Source organism: Pantherophis guttatus, chromosome 1 (assembly GCF_059756535.1).
Source record: "Pantherophis guttatus breed Tessera chromosome 1, ASM5975653v1, whole genome shotgun sequence".
Classification (NCBI taxonomy): domain Eukaryota; kingdom Metazoa; phylum Chordata; class Lepidosauria; order Squamata; family Colubridae; genus Pantherophis; species Pantherophis guttatus.
In genome coordinates, this window is record NC_142063.1 from 201396817 (window position 1) to 201411764 (window position 14948).

The following is a 14948-nucleotide window of genomic DNA, read 5'->3' on the forward strand; positions in this document are numbered from 1 at the left end:
CGAGCAGCCCAAGCAACGGAATGCCGTAATTTCTCACTGGCGATAGCCCATAAAACATTCATGCTTATGTAACAGTATTAGAGTTCTTATTCTTTTCAAAGTGAAGTTGCTATTTATTTAGTTTGATTTATAAAATTGTGAAAGCCACACTTTAACGATGCAGATTTCAACTATGTACAATAGGCATGCACAAAATGTTTAGCCAAAACTGCGAATGGAACCGTGGATAGCAATCCAACCTCCATTGTCATGGATCCTTAGACACAACCAGGTTTAGGCAGTCTGATCATCATTCTTGCTGAAGGACACTAGGAAATCCATGGCCCAGCTTAGCCCTCATCTGAAATTATATAGCCGTTACTGACTATGAACGTGGTGTCTCTCAACCTCTTCATATCAGAAGCTCAGTAGAGGAATATTGTAAAATGGAAGTGTATATAGAAAGCTGCCTCCAAAGATCAGTTTATTCTAGTGTGATAGACATGATTGGTGTCATCATATCTTGCCACTAAAATCTTAGCTATGAATAGTTCGGCCTCAGAAATTCATTTTTATGCCATGTAGATGCATAAATCTATTGCAACAAAATAAAGGAGAATATTTGTAGCTCAGGGTTGAAATGAGGGGTCCTTGGTACTGTTGTGACCTAGGCTTACTGAGTCATTACAAGACACAATTAGTCCCAAACAAACCTATTTTATTGTAACAGCTGAGAATTACATTCATTCCCAGCTGAGTCCCAATTAGTTGCAAAACAAGTCCTTTGGAAGAAGTCTTTCGGGATAATCACCAATCTTTATCTTCTTTGACACCCTACCAAAGGCCTTACTTGGCAAAGCCCCACAAAGTTCAGAAACAAACAAGAGATGCCGACTGGAAACAGAGTTAGCAATGTTGCTTTCCTGCAAAAAGCCCAAGTGCCCCTGTTTCTCTTTTAAGCCTTATGAGAGGGGCCAATCATCTCCTGGTCTTACTCCCAAGTCATCCCTTTTGCTTTAGCTGCTCTTGCCTTCTGGCAGCTCTGCGCATGTGTGCACTAGGAACAGGCTCCTCCTGATCCTCTGCCTCTCTGCTGTCCAACTCTGGGGGCTCCAGAGTCCGTGCATCATTCCCAGATGGCCCCGGCCCCATCTCTGCTTCTGAAGCAGAGCCCTCGTCCAGGCCTTCCCCAGACTCCAGGACTGGCCCATGTTCCTCCCCAGACTCCTCACTGTCAGACTCCGCTGCTAGGTCCGCAGGCTGCTGGCAGATCACAACAGGTGCTCTCCGAACAGCTTGGTTGATTTCTTGCAGATGTTTCATTACCCAAACTAGTTATCATAATCAGTCCTCGTCAAGCACTGACTAGCAGTGATGATGTTACCTAGTTTGCATAATGAAATTTCTGCAAGAAAACAACCAAGCTCAAGGAGCACCAGGGATGCCTTATTGCAACAATGGAGATATTTCAGGAAACGTGAGAGCGCACAGAAGAACTAATTCAACTAATTCATGCGATCCCGTTGCAAACCGGTAGTAAAGGTAAGTAGAACCCACCCCTGATGTGTTTATTATTTCAATGAAATCAGTATTAGACACTAGTACTTTATACTCGTGTAACATTTATTAAAAATTTTATATTATTATTTTATACTAGTATTTTGCTCATCACAATATAAAAAGACGTTGAGATTCTGGAAAGAGAAGAGCAAACAAAGTTGATTAGCAGGCTAGAGGCTAAAATATATGAAGCACAGTTGCAGGAGCATGTCTAATCTAGTGAAAGGACTAGGGGTGACATGATAGCAGTGTTCCAATATTTGAGGGGCTGCCACAAAGAAGAAGGACTCAACCTATTCTGTTAGTAGTAACAAAATCCAGCTTGCATTGGGAAATTTGGAGAAATTGAGACCCACCTGGAAAACTTAAAGGGCAGCCAAAAGCTGGTTGACAGCTAGAAGAGATGGCAAACAGAGACCTTGCCCCTTTGCAAGCCCTGGCCTAAGGCATCTATTTTGTAGCCATACCCAAGACACATTGTTCAAACTGCAACTATGCCTGCTGATCAAAAGGATGGCTTATCTTGGCCTGTCTTCCCCTGTCTTTAGGCAAAGTAAATCAGACTCTTGAGGAACTGACCATCTGAGAGGCCTTTCTGAAGCAAGGCTTCATTGCACTGAATACAACAGCTCTGCAGAGCAGAGTATTGACTCATTGGCCCTCTGGAAGCCTTGCTCTGGAAGAAGTGCATGGGTCAATCTAATCATTTGATGCTTGGCTCTGAGTAGCTCTTCAGGGTGAGATCTGATGCCGCTCTATTAGTCAGACAATGCAGGAAAATAATTCTAAAGCAGTGGTGAAATCCAATTTTTTTTACTACCAATTCTGTGGGTGTGGCTTGGTGAGCGTGGCTTGGTGAGCGTGGCAGGGGAAGGCTACTGCAAAATGTCCATTCCCACCCTACTCCAGGGGAAGGATACTGCAAAATCCCCATCCTCTCCCCACCCCTGGGGGAAGGATACTGCAAAATCCCCATTCCCACCCCACTCTGGGGCCAGCCAGAGGTGATATTTCCCGGTTCTCCGAACTGCTCAAAATTTCCGCTACTGGTTCTCCAGAACCTGTCAGAACCTGCTGGATTTCACCCCTGTTCTAAAGTCAGAAGAAGATCTCCTGAAGGAGGGTGTAGTGTGGTGGGGAGCGTCAACTCTGATTGACAGAAGTAGATCCACCACCACGTCTCTCCCAAAAACCTATTCTCTTGTACAGAGTGAAATAAACATGGATTTCAACTTCAAAATCCTTTCAGACTTAAGATTCCTTAGCTAATTGTTGAGCAAAGTATAATAAAACTGCATTACAGGTAGTCCTTGATTTACGACCACAATTGACACAGTTGTTAAGAGAGGCATTTGTTGAGTGAGTTTTGCCCCATTTTATGAGCTTTCTTGCAGTTGTTAAGTGAATCATTGCAGTTGATAATTTAGTAACATGGTTGTTAAGTGAATCTGGCTTCCCCATTAATTTTGCTTGGCAAAAGGTGATCACATGACCTTGGGACACAGCAACCGTCATAAGTATAAACCAATTGCGAAGCATCTGAATTTTTATTACATGATCATAAGAATGCTACAAAGGCTGTAAGTGTAAAAAATGGTCATAGCCGCCCTGAGTCTCCGGAGAAAGGCGGCATATAAATTGAACTAATAATAAAAAGTCTCTTTTTTTCAGTGCTGTTGTAACTTTGAACGGTCACTAAATGAACTGTTCTAACTCGAGGACTACCTGTATTCCACTTGCTTAATGGATGTGCTTAATTTGTCATCTGCCCTCTTAAAATCATTCCATGTTCCACATTGTCTCCTGTTTGGGTGGGGGTTGGACTAGATGACTTACAAGCAGGGGTGGGATTCAGCCTGTTCGTACCAGTTCAGGAGAACCAGATGTTAATTTTAATCTGGTTCGCTGAACCGGTAGTTGCAAGGACTGTGTTGTGGCTCCGTTACCTGAGCCTGTGTCATTGGCAGAAGAGGACTCCAAGAGTGAAGGAGAGGAGTTGGCAAGGCCTCCCTCTCCAGGACCCTCCTCTCTGGCAATGCCTTCGGTGTCCGCCGAAGGGCAAGAGATAGGGCCGGGGCCAAGCACGTCCATGCAGCCACAGATGGACATGATGAGGGTAATGAGTCTTGGCTGGATCCTCGGCAGCATCGCAGAGATAAGTGCGCGCAACAGAAGAAAAGGCGTGCCAGAGATTAGGCTGAGTCACTGGACCACACCCCACAGGGTATAAAAGGGGGTGAGGTGGCCATTCAGACTCTGTGACGGACAAAACTAACTACTATCGAGTCACATTGCATCTGTGGAAACAACATTATCGGCCTTGGATTTATTTTACGAAATGGACAATTCTTGACTGTGTGTATTTTGTTTATTGAGTAAAAGTTCTTGGTAAGCAGCTACTGGGTTGCTGCCAAGCATCTTATCGGAAGAATTGGTTGTCTGCCAGTTTATTTAACCCCCGGCTGTCTGTTTGTGTGTGTGTGTGAGACGGGGACAGAACAGACTGGCTGATCTCTGGAGGGCCTCCGGAGCCCGTGGCAGGCTGTTTTCACCCTCCCGGAGGCTGGAGAAAAGCTTCCAGAGCCTGGGTTCCTGCACCACGCGCCTCCCCTGCCGTGGTGCAGGAAGTTGACTAGGCCACAGCCCCATGGCTGCGCCCACCCAGCAACCGAGCAGAGAACTGATTGCTAAAATTTTTCAATCCCGGCCCTGCCTACAATGTCCCTTCCAACTCTGTTCTGTTATTCCATCCACAGAAGAATAATTAGAACAGTTGCAAAAATAGGATTGCTGTATTTCCCAGTTAAAGCACCAGATGTCACCAAAACCATTCTTTGTGGGCATGGATGTGAAGTACACAATCCTGGTAAAGAGCAACATTAAAACTGTCACCTGTCAATTTCTTGAGCTTGGCAAAAGGTACTACTCTCTAGGAAATATAGCGCCCTTGCAACAAATAGCAATTTGATTGGCTCCAGCATCACTAGCATCGTAAGTCTTCAGTAGCAAGCAATTCATCCTGCCCTGTTGCTCATTCATTGCAATTCCAAGCCTGAGGCACTTGAACTTGCTGAATTTGTGTCTGTAATCTGTTTAAAGATAAAGTCAGCCCTATGTGGAACTCATTGCAATAGTCTATCCAGATGGTAATGAGGGAATAAGGTGCCAAATCCCCTTGCACTAGATAAGGCCGCAACTGGCACAGTAGAAGAAGCTGGACGAAGGTCCCTCTAGCCACAGCTTCTGCTTAAGACTCACTCTTTTACAGTTAGTGCTTGCTGTCCAGAGATAATTCTGATATCAATACAGATTCCCCAATGAACTAATAACAACTCCTTATCTGGGTCAGAGTCAGCCTGTTCCGTCCCATCCAGACATGTCTATGGATATTCTCACCAGCTGTCTACATCAAATAGAAGGTCTTTTTTCCACCAAAGTAACCCATTTGATGCTCCCTGCCGTATCTCCCTCAACCTAATTATCCCTGTGCATCTCCTGCCAAGGTGGACAAGTACTCCATCAGCAAGGAGCCTTCATATCCCAGCTAGTCCAATAACCCAGGCCTGCTGCTTGAATACTGCTTAGCTGGACTTCACACCCAACAACATATAGACTTGCTCATATACACATACACTTGCTATAATATATTAATTGATTGATTGATTGATTTTTCACATTTTTGAATCACCTATCTCCCTTAGACAGCGGCCCTGGGTGGTGCATGATTAAATGTTAAAATATAAAAGTATAGCAGAAAAAATAGCAGAAATTTAAAAGGAGAATGCTTAAACACTGTTAAAATTGGTTAAAAGCGAAGGAAGGTCTCTCCAGGACCAGCCAGTCCCACGGCTGGGTACTGCTCTCAGCTCCCCATGTCAGGCTGCAGAGCCACATTTTCACTCCTTTCCAGAAGGTCATGAGAATGGGGGCCTCTTTCATCTTGGGGAGGGGCAAAACATTTCACAAGGCGGAGATGGCAGAGAAGTTTCTCTTGCTAGGACCTGCCAGTTGAGGTTTTAACTGACAGGGTCTGCAAGATACCTTCCCTGCCTGACAGGGTGGGACGAGCTGATGTAATAGCAATAGCACTTAGACTTATATACCTCTTCATAATGCTTTACAGCCTTCTCTAAACGGTTTACAGTATCAGCATATTGCCCCCAACAATCTGGGTCCTCATTTTACTGACCTTGGAAGGATGGAAGGCTGAGTCAACCTTGAGCCGGTGAGAATGGAACTGTCGAACTGCAGTCAGCCAGCAGTCAGCAGAAATAGCCTGCAGTACTGCATTCTAACCAGAGGTGGGTTTCAGCAGGTTCTGACCAGTTCTGGAGAACCAGTAGTGGAAATTTTGAGTAGTTCGGAGAACCAGTAATAAAAATTCTGACTGGCACTGCCCCCATCTATTCTCTGCCTCCCAAGTCCCAGCTGATTGGGAGGAAATGGGGATTTTGCAGTAACCTTCCTCTGGAGTGGGGAGGGAATGGAGATTTTACAGTATCTTTCCACTGCCGTGCCCACCAAGCCACGCCCGCCATGCCACACCCACCAAGCCACACTCACAGAACCAGTAGTAAAAAATTTTGAAACCCACCACTGATTCTAACAATTGTGCCACGACGGCTCATAATGGAACAAAGATGGCCCCACAGGTAGCCTGGTCCCATTAATACTGGAATTAAATACTGAAATTAAAACTGGAAGCTCTCTACCTCCAAGACACCCTCCCATTGGCATCTGGACAGCTGGGCTTCAACAACAGGCTACTCTCACCATAGATGAGATGGGGCCTCTTGTCTCCTGTCTCGCCTTCTACCCCAGCAGATCCAAACAATTCCATGGCAGGAAAATTTATGAGAAAAGCAGTCCCAGGAAGGTATTATTAAGTATTGCTCCACCTCCCACTGTAAGTGGAAGGTAATAAACTGGCTTGCTACTACTTGTGTGCATTGTTAGATTAAAAACTAGTTCTAAGTTCTAGCTGATGACCGTGAATGAAGTCCTTCAAGTCCTTCTCAGATATGTTTTCCCCCCTAAAAATACTCCATACTTTCGTAGGCCTTTCTTGTCATTTGAAGCAGGCAGTAGGATGAGAAACCAATAGCCACAATTGTAGAGATGGAAAGCAGCATTACATGTGAGTAAGTTTCTGTGTATGGGTGAGTATGAGAAGGAAAGGTGGAGTATATTGGGGTATGAGTCAGGATGGCAGAGGCAGGAAAGGTGGGGTCTGTAAGGGTGTATCCCAAAATTTATGGAAAGGGTCATAATTAAGTTAGAAATCACAAAAAAATATGTTCATAGGACATGCTTGCCCATTGCTTACTGAACTATGGTTTACTAATTTAACCCAGTTGTCTCAGTTGACATATATTTAGTTTATACTATAAACTAAACAATTATATTTTAGCCTAGTGTAGGAGGTATCCATCTCAGAAAGAAAAGGATAGACACCACATCATGGATATGCTTTGGAAATGCATGGCTGGGGATGTTGGGTCATCAGGATGAGCAAGTCTGAAAGTTTTGGAGCCTTTTCTATAGGCTTAACATAACTATTTTGTCTTTTAATTCTCCTTCTTCCCTCAACTATGATTTGAAATATCGCTTTACTTCTCTTTCCACTTGAATCTAGGAAATGTTCCTTCTGTGAAATGATACACAGAATTGATCTTTCAGTGCTGGGGGGTTGGGAACTCACTTTCTTATAAACAATTACAGTAAATGTCACCATAGAAATCTAGTCTGTTTTGGAAGACAAAGCATCTACTTCCTTGGAATGGACATTTTGAAAGAAAGCAAAAGCTCTGTGATGAGTGAAAATAGTAGGTGAAATTGTTTTCCGCTTTCCCACACTCAACATAATGTGAGAAATGCATTTTACTTTTCAAACTTAGTAACCAAAATGTCACATAACAAAACTCTCTATTGATGTTTGGGGGCTTATGAAGATTTATTTTGGACATCCGTCTTCAAGATTGTTGTCTCAGAGTTTTGCGGTTTCTATGGTGTTTACTACGTGATCTCCTTGAGGTCTTGCCTAGGTTTCCCTCAGGCACTATGTCCTCTGCATGTGGTGGTTTGGCCCATTTCCAGATACAGCAAACATACCAATATTGTGAACATGTCATCCAGGGACAGAAGATGAGTCATATGCTTACCTTGGACAGAAAGGGAAAGATCAGTGAACATCTGTTTTCTAACATTGGCCTATCCATAACCTCCAGACTTAGAGACAGTTTACCTTATGAAGTGCTGGAAGAATGATGGAAAATGAAGGAAAATATTGGGTTTCTATCAAAAAGAAGGTGCTGGAAAAACAAGATGGCAACTTTAGGGTCTCTCTCTCTCTCCCTCTCTCTCCCTCCCTCCCTCCCTCTCTCTCTCTCTCTCTCTCTCTCTCTCCCTCCCTCCCTCCCTCCCTCTGGATTCCACTTGTAAAATACCCATTGTCAGAACAAAAATCTTGATCATCAAGTTCAAATAACAGTTGAAGCCTTTTATGTAGCTCTATGGGTATTGGATCACACAGCCATTCAGTTACTTGGGGGTCTTCCAGGAACTCATTTGGTATTGTCCCATTTATTGCTTTAAGCATATTACATTTAGAAGCTTTTATGGAATTATTGTGTAGAATAATTTTACTATTATTACACATTGCTTGCAATTGTTTACCACCTTGGGATTTGTTTTCTAATTCTGAAACGTTTGTTAATAAATAAAATAAATTTTGTCTGGAGAAAAATCCCCAAAAGCTCTCAGGAATACATCCAAAGCCGTCAGCCACTGAGGGCAGTGTCCCTACCTGGCTGAACATCTGATTTCTTTGTTAGATTTTTATCTGGCTGTCTCTTAGAAGCTCAAGATGTGTACGAGCCATGTGAATAAACCCCACTGATCACAAGATGTTCAAAATTTCCACCATGTCCTGCCCAATTTGCATAAGCAAAAGATCACAAAGCAGATTGAGGTGTGTCATGTTCAGAGGCATATATAAGGAGGCCAAAAGAGGACAAATAATGAAAGCAGCACTGTGATAGTGGAACACTATTTTCATCATTTTGAAAATTAAGAAAATTAAGAACCTGTTGATTCCTCTGGACACATGACATAATTTAGTCCTAGAATGCCATCACAATACCCATGTTGGCCATGAAGCTTTGAGTCCCTACAAACACATAAACCTTGGCAAGGATATCAATATCTCCTGAGACCAGTGGTGGGATTCAAATAATTTAACAACCGGTTCTCTGCCCTAATGACTGGCTGTGTGGGCATGGACATTGTGGGTGTGGCCAGAGTGTGTGACAGGCAGCACTCAGCCTCCAGTACCCCCTTGGGAGGAAAAACGGGCTGTGGGAGGGGACACGCATCCCCAAGTGTCCCGTTTTTGGCCTAGGAGGCCTCCCTGAAGCCTCCTGGGAGCCAAAAGGGGACACGTGGAGATTCCTGGGAAGGGAGGGGCCAGCCAGCAATTTAACTACCAGGTCACCTGAACTGGCCCGAAACGGCTGAATCCCACCACTGCCTGAGCCTAAATCTGCACCATGTCTGAGAGGAACCTCTGAAAGTTCTGCTATTTGTGCAACAGTAGCAGTGACTGTAATTCATCTCAGAATTATAACAAAACAATGCATATGAAACACTTAGACTCTATGCATTTAGTGTTAGTTTGGGGCCTGCAAATTACATTTGAAGATGCTTTTGGACAGAATCACCAGCAACTAAAAATCACAATTGGAATTTGAGTCAGATCTGCCCAATTATTCCTCCCTTCTCAATATGTTCTCAATTGTTTGACCTTTAGATAGAGGTTCACTTTAAGTTATTTTGGAAGCAGATTTTGTTGGAAAAGACAGATTTAATAGGATGAAATAAACATTAAATTGGAAGCTTATACCACATGTTTAGAATACAGGAAACTCAAGTCAGAAAGTTTAGGACACCATGTGAGGGCTGGAGCTTGCTTGGTGGGAATTAAGTATCATTATGTTAACATGAAATAAAGGTTGGCCTTTAAGGCTGAGAAGCAAATGGCTAAGCATCTGTTGACTCAAAACAAGTTAATCTTCTGTGATTATATGACCTCTCTGCAGCCAACATAAAAGCTACTTATGCTAGCATGTCCCTTTAGCTTCTGAATGGGGGTGGGGTGGGGGGTTTGAGTTGCTGAAGACAGGAGATTTATTGCTGGGCCTGAGACATTCTAATTTCAGGGCAGTATGTAATAAATTTGAAGGTTTCATGTTTATGACGCAAGAGTTCAAATGTTTGGCACCATCACTCATCACGAATCTTCTTCCTGCAAACTTCCCAATACATTTATATGTTATGGATGTAGCTGATAGCAGTATGGGAAGGAAGCATTGGTTCAATATGACTGCACAGAGTCACACAGGTATAAAAATAGGATAACTAACTAACTAATTAATCAGCTAGCTAGCTAACTAACTTACTAAATACAGTATTCTGCTTGCATTTTTAAACATAATACTGATGTTGTATGATGGAAAGAGCTTACTTCCCTGCTCACCAGTGCTACACCTGCTAAGTCAAGCTGATAGCAAAATCTTACCACTATACCTAGGAACTGTTGGATGTCTTTACACTGAAAGCAATTGTCTATCTCAATTCTCGAAACTTAAATGAAAGCTGCTATTTCAAATTTTATTTTAAGTGATTCTGGAAAATATGCCCATGTCGTGTTAGGAAGCATCTGAAGCACTCTATAATTAAAGTGTTGCAATGTGATCCTTTCTGAAATCTTTTTAAACTTCTTTCTCACGCCCTTAAACATTTTTAAAATAAGAGACATGTTTTGTGAAAAAGGGCATATCATGTAACTGCTAAGACTGCTTCATTCTGTGAAGAATTTTGGATCTTATAGTTAATTCGTTAAATGGTTATGGCCATGTTTTATTTCCCATTATTTGTGTGCTTCTTTTTATAGGAGGTAACGAGGCAGTTGCTCCCCTCTTAGGGAAAATGGGCACTTGTCCTGAGAAAATGTTTCCGTGTTCTCTGTCCCTTTTTACTAATATGGGAAGCACTGCAAAGATTCTGTCAAAGGTCATATGTCGTCTCTAAATGTATGGCCCCCAGCAGTAAAAAGCAACAACCATGGATGTTAAGAAATAGGTGCGTTGGTGAGTTGGGCAAACTATTCACTTCTCCAAACAATATAAATTGATCATACTTCTAAAATAGTTTTGATCTGAAAACCGACAAAAGGTGAAAACTATGGAAGTAAAACATGATACTCAACCTTAGAAACACAGTTGTTTCTACAGCTCTAGAGTTGTAAAGTCTGAAGTAAGTATTTTGAAGTAAAAAGTTCACTTAAAATGAGAAGGGGAACGTGCTGAAGTGCTTCAATTGTTCTTCTCCATTTCTCAACTGAGATGCACTTCCACCCTTGTTTGCCGAAAACGTTGCTGTCATGCAATTTATTTGCTTTCATTGATGATCCCTAATCTGTCTCTATAAAAGTTAGTTCTGAGTCACCACCGAATGATGCCGTCCTGATTAAGTATGTACAGTACCGATTTGGCAAAGCTGTTGGTCATGTTCTCCAGCTTTGTTTCTTGTCCTCTTTAATATGCCAACATTTGCCAATCATGGTGTTGCAGCAGGATCAGGGAGTGTCTGACCCAAGGACTCTGGTGGCCTCTTTAGACTGCTTTGCTGGCCTAAACCTTTATCTCCATTCTGTTCTAGCACGAGTTTAATAGAGTGTTTTGAAAAACCAGATGGGACTCATAAAGGGAACTGAGTCTCTTGTGACCTTTCCCAAGAGCAGTGTTTGGTCCCATCATTTCACTGTTCATTATTGCAGCAAAACTGGAAACAGCAATAGAAAAAAGTATTCCCTACAATACCAGCTGGGCTACAGCAAAAAAAAATCCACTCAACAGGCCCTGTGCCTACCCACAAAATAGGTTCCCCAAAATAATACGAAGTCACCTTTCAGTCCAATCTTACCACTGGTGCTAGCAAGCAACATCCATGTACGTGTAGTCCTCGAGTTAGAACAGTTCATTTAGTGACCGTTCAAAGTTACAACAGCACTGAAAAAAGTGACTTACGACCGTTTTTCACGCTTACAACCATTGCAGCATCCCCACGGTCAGATGATCAAAATTCAGACAGTGGGCAACCGATTCATATTTATGACGGTTGCAATGTCCCAGGGTCACGGGATCCCTTTTTGCGACCTTATGAGAAGCAAAGACAATGGGGAAGCTAGATTCACTTAACAACCGTGTTATTAATTTAACAACTGCTGGGATTCACTTAACAAATGTGGCAAGAAAAGTCATAAAATGGGGCAAAACTCACCTAACAAATTTCTCACGTAACAAGATAAATGTTGGGTTCAGTTGAGGTTGTAAGTCAAGGGCTACCTGCAGGTTTCTTTATAATAGCATGAACATGAAATAGGCTTTGGGAGCTTGGGGAGGGGGTGGGGGCTAAGAATAGAACAGGAGCAGGAGAAGCTGACTTGAGAATGAGAAGGAGGGGAACATATCCAGATCACCTTTATATGTACAATAGGTGCTCTCTGATCATTTCCATTACTGATCCCTTGGCCTTCTTTTGCCACCAGTGGTAATGAATAGTAACAGATTTTATAGATTTTTGAGACTATTGCTCAATGGTGTTAAAATGCAGGGGCGGGCAGGGGGACTGTCAGGGTTCCAAGTAACACCCCCAACGAAAGAAGACTCTGAGGCTTGAAGTTCCTCAAAGTTCCATTTTTATAGAAATGTCATATTGGCACATCCAGGAAAACCTGAATCTGAAAGCTTCCAGGTTTTCCCCACCCAAAAGAAAGTCCAAGCCCCTGCCCAGCACCCATATGTCCATCATATGGTCCAATCAAAACACCATCCCAATTGGAGATGCCTCCCAGTTCCAACCCTCCAGGTGCAGGGCAAGATGTCCTTGACTCTCTGAAAAAGGAATGTTATTATAACTATATATCACCCATGCTCCATACAATCACCCCTCCCAGTTTCCCACAGTAGTAAATGTGGCAGGCCTGAAGGTCCAATACAAAAGATGGCTTCCAGGCCTGACAGGGACTATTTTAACACCAATAATGCTAAGGGTTATTTTTGCCCATCTCCTGAAGTAGAGATGAAATGAAGGAAACATCATGAGGACAGAGGAGGAAATTGCTAATATCGAAGAACGTTTGTACTTGAGTAAACTGCAAGTGAGAACACAGCCTCAATAGTAGCAGAGAACAATATTCCTGTGAAATAGGAATGATAAACAGTGGGATTCTCTGAGAAGAGAGCACAATGATACGTGGGTGTCCTTCTTTCTAAAATATCAGCTCAGGAGCAATTGTCGGTTATTTTCCTCTCCTGAATATTTCCTCACATTTGATAAAAACTGAAGAAACTTTTTTTTTTTTTAAATTTGATTTATATGCCGCCCTTCTCCGGAGACTCAGGGCGGCTTACAATGCGTTAAGCAATAGCCTTCATACTTTTGTATATTTATACAAAGTCAGCTTATTGCCCTCACAAACTGGGTCCTCATTTAACCTACCTTAGAAAGGATGGAAGGCTGAGTCAACCTTGAGCCTGGTGAGATTTGAACTTACAGTAATTGCAGACAGCTGGTGTTAATCACAATGCTTTTAGTCTGCTGAGCTACCAGCACTTTGACTTGCTGTTGCATATACGTAGAGCAAATATTGCCCCTTCTCATTTTTACTTCAAAATATTGTTTAAGTGAACTTCAAATAAAGAACTTTGTCTAAAAACAGCCACTGTACTATTCTGCAAGTTGGGGAAAAGCAGTTTATATTCTCTAAAACTTTTCCACTACAGTTCCAACAATTCCTTATTTTTCTCATGCTTCTCCTTGCATAAGAATCTCCACAGATTTAGTCTTAACTGAACTGTTTCTTTGTAATACTCCAGCAAAAGGAGAACCATCTGGTGCTCAACAGATATTCAGAATTATAGTTCCCACAATTACCATTGGCTGAAAATGCTGGCTGGGGTTTGTGGAATGTGTACTACAAAATATTTTCAGAGCACTAATGTGGCTACCATTATTTTACCATAGTGCAGGATGGAAAACAGCTTTTCCATTCCTTCTGGATCCAATCATCTGTGCAGTTGGCCAAAATCAGCCTATCAACCTATTTCCTCTATCACATATTTTTAAAGATGTAGCAATTTAAAGAAATCACTAAGGTAAGATTAGGCTTCATACAATTCTGGATGTGACAGTTTCCATGGTAAATGCAGGTGTTTCCCACCATTTCAATTCATGGGTTACTTCATTGCGGGGAAGAATCTTCCAAAACAGTCTTGCATATTTCACTGAGAGCAATAGTTTATGGCTATTGAATGACACCTGAAGAAATTCTTTAGTATTGGTAAATCAGTCAATTTTTCTGTCTAATTGCAACTGAGAACAGTATGTATCAGCTGATTTTTTTAAAAAATTTTTTTAAAATCATTTGGAAAATCCATTTTTGTAGCAATGTGAGTATTTTTGGTGGAGATATCAAAAACTGGATTTTAGGTGGTTGTTGTTCAAATCACCAGGAAATACATAAACTATATTACAGATGGGGAAATTAATTCACACCTGTTAACACACAAATATATTTCCCTCCTGAAGAATGAAGCAGCCCCTCTCTCCTCCCTGGGCTCCTTTCCACTTTCTATCCTTCACTGAAGAAAGTTATACACATCTTTGGACCCATTAATTCCTGTGTATGAAAAATAAATAAATAAAAAGACATGGGAATCTTTTAAACCTATAGGAATAATTCCCTCACTCATTTTGAAGTTGAACTGCAAACGCTCAAGAGTAAATAATGGGGATTAAACAATAGAGATTGTTTGGCCAACGGCTCAGTTTCGCTGAGTTGACAGTCAAAAGCATGGGAGAAGTTTGAGTTTCAGGAAAACTCATATTTCATCCAGTGTAGCTATAGAAAATCAAGCATATATTGTTAGATTGCTATTCTGGGCAGCCAGTTATGTCCCCAACTTTAAAATGGGAGAAACCAGTCTGATTAAATTAAATTAAAATGGTTAATCTATGGAATCTCTTCTCTCTTCATGGTAGAGAAATCCTCTTGAATGTATTCAATTGGCGTATTCAACATTGATTTTGTATTAATACTCTATTTATAAGCATCACATTGCTGCTCTTGTTCTATTCTTCATTTTTTTTTAACCTGAGAGCCACTGTTAAATACCAGGATAGACACATAGGACAAATACAAACTCATTGCAATCATAAGTTGTGCATTGTAATGTGCAAAATTGTTTCATGCGGCATGTGAACAGTTATCACAAATCAGAAGCTTGCAGTCATGTATATTACTGTGGAAGCCAGGCTGTGAGATGATATGTGGGTCACATGGCTACCAT

At 41.9% G+C, this 14948-nt stretch overlaps 1 long non-coding RNA gene across 1 annotated transcript; it reads right to left on the reverse strand.

Moving 5' to 3' along the window:
- Nucleotides 1-7473: 7473 nt before the first annotated feature.
- LOC117674151 (uncharacterized) lies at nucleotides 7474-8430 on the reverse strand. Its single transcript, XR_004593712.3, has 3 exons — nucleotides 8345-8430; nucleotides 7784-7850; nucleotides 7474-7700 (listed from the first exon to the last, which is right to left on the reverse strand). It is a non-coding gene; the product is annotated as an uncharacterized LOC117674151 (long non-coding RNA).
- Nucleotides 8431-14948: the final 6518 nt, after the last annotated feature.